A 6,000-nucleotide genomic window follows, 5' to 3' on the forward strand; every position below is an offset into this window, starting at 1 on the left:
AAATTGAAGATATATATCTTGCCTTGGAAACTCAGAGGAACACCTTGGGGGATCTCTCTCTCCAAACTCTATCCAATCTAGAATTTGGGCCAAGAGACCCCTCCAAGAGCCTTACTCATTTCCCGCTACTTTCCCTTAACGGGCTTGAGCTCCTGTTGGATCGGACCAAATCGTCCTCGCCTCTGGACCCATGTCCTTTGAAGATTCTGAAGAATTGTAGGCTCACTCTTCTGCCGCCCCTCCTTGAAGTGATGAATGGTGCCATAACTCAAGGCACCTTCCCTTCAGCTTGGAAAAGGGCGATAGTGAAGCCTCTTCTGAAGAAGCCCACCCTGGACCCAGAACAGCTTAAGAATTTTAGACCCATTTCCCTGTTACCGGCTCCCGCAAAAATGCTCAAATCTCACCTGAACTCACATCTTTCTACCTTTCTGGATTCCTCTGGGTTCTTAGAGAGTTCCCAGCATGGATTCAGAAAGGCCCCTAGTACCGAGTCAGCACTTACTATGGTGGTGAATAATATCCGCCTGAAGGTAGATGCGGGTCAAACCACTGTGTTGGTCTTACTTGACCTCACAGCAGCGTTTGACACCCTGTCTCCCTCTACGTTAACATCGCGCCTGAGGGAGGCAGGGATTGCGGGTCCGGCCTTGAACCTTCTGCAGTCTTTTTTACATCGAAGAGAGCAGAGAGTCATGCTTGGAGAGTTCCTCTCCCCTGCTAAATCCTTGCAGTATGGGGTGCCACAAGGGTCGGCCTTGAGTCCGACCCTATTTAACATCTATGTGGCCCCCCTTGCTAGGTTAGTAAAATCGCAGGGGATGGAGGTTGTGTCATACGCCGACGACACCCAAATCATGGTGTCTCTGGCCCACTCTGTTACCACCTCCGCCGTCAACTTTAGGACTTGTATGCAGACAGTCTCAGACTGGATGATCCAGAACTCCCTAAAGTTGAATGGCGATAAAACAGAGATTCTGGTCTTTGGCAAGGACCGGGATGTCTGGTCTAGTGAGTGGTGGCCTTCATCTTTGGGAACTTGTCCATCTCCTTCCCAATCAGCCAGAAACCTCGGCGTAATATTTGACACTTCACTGTCCATGACTCTACAGGTCAATCGAACAGTGGCCACTTGCTGGGGAGTCATTAAAATCCTCAAAAGAATCTTGCACTATCTTTCTCCTCTAGCACGTAGGCAGACGGTGGTTGCATTAGTGGGCTCCAGGTTGGATTACTGTAATGCTCTTTAGGCAGACTCCAACAAGGGACTCATTCAACGCCTTCAGGTTATACAGAACGCGGCTGCTCGATTTGTTTTGGCGCTTCCTAATGCATCCTCTGCCACAATGGCCAGAAAGAGCCTGCACCGGCTCCCTATACAACTGAGGATCTCTTTTAAGATCTTGTGCTTGGCCTATAGAGCTCTTGCAGATGGTCCTTTGGACCCTCTAGGTGCCCTGTTAACTTGCTACATGACTAGTAGAACCCTCAGATCATCGGAGATGAATCTGCTTGTGGTTCCCCGTGCTAGGAAAGTCCGTTGGGGCAGTAGAGCATTTTCCATCGTCGCTCCTAGGCTGTGGAACTCTCTCCCTCTGGAGATTAAGGCCCAACCATCTTTGTCCCTTTTTAAAAAAGCGCTCAAAACTTTGTGCTTTATCAAGGCCTATCCGCAATGAGAGCATATTTGCTTTAGCTAGTTTCTTTTTGGTTAGGCGCCTTGACGCCCATTGGGCTTAGTAGCGCTTTATAAATTTGTTTTCATTTCATAGTTATCAGGTTTTCATCAGCCCCCCTTAGTGCTTCTTGTAGTGCATTTAGTGATTCTCTTGCTTTCTTATTAGATCTTAGAGAATATTGGATTGTTTCTCCCCTAATTCGTGCTTTCAAGGCATCCCACACATAGTCTACTGTTGTACTCCCTTTGTTATCTACCAAAAAATTGGTAATCCAGATTCTCATGTGTTTACAATATTCAGTTTCAAGTAGCAAGGATCTCTCGAAGGTCCAAATTCTTTGTTCCTGGTGTGTTAGGGCTAGATCTACTGAGTACAACAGAGGATTATGGTCTGAGAGTACCCGGGGTAATTTTTTTAAAACTGACGTGGATCTTAATGAATTGGAGATTAAAAGTAATCTAGCCTTGCGTGTGTATGGTGAGGGTTTGAGAAAAATGTGTAACCTGGATCATTGGGGTTGGATGATTGCCACCCGTCCACGAGTTCGTGTGTCAGACATAGCTGCTTAAAAGCCCTGAATAATTTTGGTTTTCGACCACGGTACTGCCAGTCATTCCCAGTTGACCAATTATGAGAAAGATTTATGTTGAAATCCCCACGGATTATTAGTGGTAGGGGCCAGTGAGTAAGTTCGTTTGATATTTGATGTATAGCTGAGGGATCATCCGTGTTATTCCCATAAATAGAGCAGATGGTTATTGATTGGGATTTTCCAGGTTTATATTCTGTGATCACCCATCTCCTGTGTTTGTCCCACTTAGTTTTAGTGAAGTGATTCCCTGCTCCTGAACCTTTTGCTAAGATTGCTACCCCTCTAACCCGAGCACCTTGTGTGGTTGCACCTATCACATTATATCCCAATGATTTTCGCATATGCGACTGAGAACGCTCAATATGAGTCTCTTGTAGGCAAACTATAGTAGCCCCTATAGACTGCAATCCGACTGTTACCAGTTGCCTTTTTTTCACATCATTTAATCCACATATATTAAGTGACAGAATTTTTAACACCCCCATTTTATCATTCTAAGTGTCTCTATGGACCCTTTTGAAGAGAAAGCCATAAAAATGGCTAGAAGTTTCCTTTTTATTACAAACTGAAGAGATATGCCTGCCCTGACCCTGGTTCCCCCTCCACCCCCCACCACCTATGAAGGTTACCTGGCTCAGAGCGAGCCAGGGGTGTGACATCCGGCGTGCAGGGCCCGGTGAGCCCACCTGAGTCACCCCCGAACATTTCAATTATCCTGTCAGACATGATTTGACAAAGTAATACTCATATGAAAAAAGAAGAGAAAGAAAAGAGAAGAACAAAAAGGAAAGTGATCTATAGAAGTGTCTCTAAGCATCTGAGTTGCCATTATTTTTGTCCAGAGATTTCATCTAAGTAAGTTTTAGCCTGTATCTCAGACACAAAGCTACAGGTATGTCCTCTGTATACGATTTTCAATCTTGCTAGGTTTTGAAGGTAAACTGTTGCGCCCAACTTCTGGAACGGATCAAAGAGTTGTCGGAGGCGCCATATTCGCTCCACGGTTGCGTGTGCGAAGTCAGGCCTGGTGAAGACTGATATTCCATCCACGGTCCTTTTGCTGGTAGGTCTGGCCAGGTCATAGAAAGCCTGTCGGAGCAGGAAATTCCCAAAGAAAATTAGCATTGCTCTTGGATGTTGTTGAGCAGCTACATTACGATTTTTAATCATCAGAGGAAACCGATGGGCTCTTTGAATTTCTCTGTCCAGATCCCAGGCTTGTAGTTCGGGGAAAGCTTTTTGCAGGAAAGTAATCATGAATTTCCTTGGGTTCTCCTTCTCGATGCCCTCTGGTATTCCTAGGAAGTGAAGATTGTTTCGTCGCTGACGATTTTCCTGCTCCTCTAGCTTCCACATGATGTCCTTAGTTGTGGCTTCATGTTCCTCAGTTTTAGTTTGAAGAGCAGTCACATCTTTCTCCAGCTGTTCTGATCTGTCCTCGACTGCTGTCATTCTGTCAGCGATCTCCACACAGGTCTTGCCAACTTTCCTGACTGCATCTTGAAGTTTTTTGGCAGCCAGGCGGGATCTGCGGTTATCGGATTTGGCCTCTGCTTGGAAGTGTTTGATAGAATGTAGGATGTCAACCAGACTGGGCTCTTTGGTTCTTTCCTCAGGTGGTTCTTTGGTCTCAACATCATCACTTACGATAGTTTGATTTCCCCCAGATGCATTTGTGGAGTCGGAGCGAAACAAAAGTGGGGGTGTCCCGTGATAATCCCATTTTAACTCAGGGATGCTCTCTTTATCAGATGAAACATGCTTGTTTCTGTGACGGTCTCTGTTTTTCCTTTTCCGCAGTTTTTTGGAGAGAGGTAGCTGTTTCTGTGAATCAGGGTTGGAGCTATTATACCAATTGCCACCCTCCTCCTCGCTAGACAGAGAAATGCTAACATCAGACATTACTGATTCATCTGTGAGAGAGTAATACAGATCTGTCTTATCTGGGGTGTAAGGTATGCCCTCCTGCGGTCCTTTAGTCGGCAGCCCTTGTATAGGATCTATTTATTCAGTGCTCAGCGAGCGGTCTGGTGATGATGGACGAGAGGGACCAGAGATATTACCTTCGGGACCGGAAAGGGGTGGTAGATCCTGCGCATTTGCTGGCACCTCGGGTAATGCCCCCTCCTCCCCAGTAAATGCCATATGACCTGCATTATTAGTTTTCAACGGATCAGTCAGTGCCCCAAAACTGGCTGGTATCAAAGGCTGACATACATCTGTGTCTTTTTTTCTATCTGCTTCTTTTTCTGTGTTAGGACAAGTTTCTATGTAAAATGTCATTTTAAACAAGATGGAAGTCGTCTCTGTCACTCGCTCAAGCTTCCCACCTGCACACATCCACTTGCCACAGTCAAGCAAAGCTAATAATAGTTTATTTTCACTTCTATTGTTGTGTTCACTGTGACTCTTCCAGGGTGCTGATGTAATATTGTGACATGTAGCTACGGTATGCCATTTGTTCATTGGAACTATTTATTCGAAGAAATATTAAATGTTTCATATTCGTACGAAAATCTAATGATGACATTCGCACAGAGGTTATTATTTTTTTTATTTTTTATTATTGAGCAGAGCAGTAAGCCAGAAAAATAACATAGCATTGATCTTCAGGGAGGAATAATATTCCTATTGCCACAATTAGCACATATATCATATATCATACATCCATAACACCTATACCCTATTGTTCCGTTAAAAGCTGAGACCCTCCAGACCTGAATATATACATCTTTACAAAAATTGAAAATTGAAAAAAATGAGACAAAACAAAGAGTACTCCACACCCTTGGTTCATAGATATCAAAACATTAATGAGTTACCCCTTCACATCTAAAAATTACCTAAAGTGACTAGTGCCAAATAATTAACAAAAAATCCAAGTAAAGCAAAAATTCAATAATTACCCCCCCCCCCCATTTGGTAGATCTAGGCAATGTCACTACAGTACAAAACCCTTATTTGCCATTAAAAATATATTGTGCATTAAAGTGCTTAGTTTTCTAAAGTGCAAAATGTGCTAAAGTGCTAAAGATAGATCTTGTGGTTCGGCCAAGTTGTCAAAAAGCTTCCAAACCATTAAAAACCTTTTTGTTGCCCCAACCCGTTTGGCATATGCTTCCTCGAATCTCCTTATTCTTGCCATTTTATTTACCCATTTAAGATAAGATGGAGCCTCCTTCAGCCTTGAAGGATTAATGAACGTGCTACTGTAGAGCAAATTGAAATATACATCTCTTCAGTGTTGATTAGTACTGACCTGGCTTTGGTAAGTCCAAAGAGAGCCACCTCTGCTTCGGGGTGCATGTTCTTTTTAATTGACTGGCTCATTGCTGAAAAAATATTTTCCCAAAAGGTCTCAAGCTTTGGGCATGTGAAAAACGTATGGACCCAATCTCCCTCACCTTGGGAGAGGCATCAAAAGCATTTATTATCAACTTCCGGAAAACATTTATTTAATCTTTCCGGAGTATAAAAAGCCAGCCATCTCGAAAGGAAAGCCATCCTTTTAAAGTTAGCCGCTCTTAAGGCCTTGCTTCCTAATTGGGATATTGCCTGCTAATCCTGCTGAGAGAGACCACAGTTCGTTTCCCGGGTTATTTTGCCCAAAAATTCGTCAACCAAAGGAAGTGCCTTATATTTCATAAGTAAGGAGTACCAATTTCCCACTCACTTCAAATTTCGTTTAAATATTGCATTAGCAATGGGAGTTGGAACACCACATTCTGA

This window comes from Lissotriton helveticus, chromosome 1_1, assembly GCF_964261635.1.
Source record: "Lissotriton helveticus chromosome 1_1, aLisHel1.1, whole genome shotgun sequence".
In the NCBI taxonomy this organism is placed as follows: domain Eukaryota; kingdom Metazoa; phylum Chordata; class Amphibia; order Caudata; family Salamandridae; genus Lissotriton; species Lissotriton helveticus.